Source organism: Mus pahari, unplaced genomic scaffold, assembly GCF_900095145.1.
Source record: "Mus pahari unplaced genomic scaffold, PAHARI_EIJ_v1.1 scaffold_6284_1, whole genome shotgun sequence".
Classification (NCBI taxonomy): Eukaryota; Metazoa; Chordata; class Mammalia; order Rodentia; family Muridae; genus Mus; species Mus pahari.
In genome coordinates this window covers 72,146-72,485 of record NW_018392130.1, presented here as the reverse complement: position 1 = coordinate 72,485, position 340 = coordinate 72,146, and positions in this window count along the sequence as shown.

The following is a 340-nucleotide window of genomic DNA, read 5'->3' as shown; positions in this document are numbered from 1 at the left end:
TCTCCTCCTCCTCTTTCTCCTCCTCCTCCTCTTCCTTCTCCTTCTTCTTCCTCTTTGTCCTCTCCCTCTTCCATTTTCTCCTTCTTCTCTCTCCCCCACTTCTGTTCCACCTTCCCATTTATCTGCCCAATCATCAGTTCTCCTTTATTTTAAAAATTAAGGTGGAAAGCAGATTAACAGGAAATCACCAGAATGCTGACTCATTTCTTGTATGCAACCCCTTACAGGAGAACAGATTTAACATCAAACATAATTAGCCCCAGGGCTATCCACAACACTGGTGCACATGGTAGAATATGTGGACAATACCATGTTGATGGAGAAGATGTGATTTCAATAG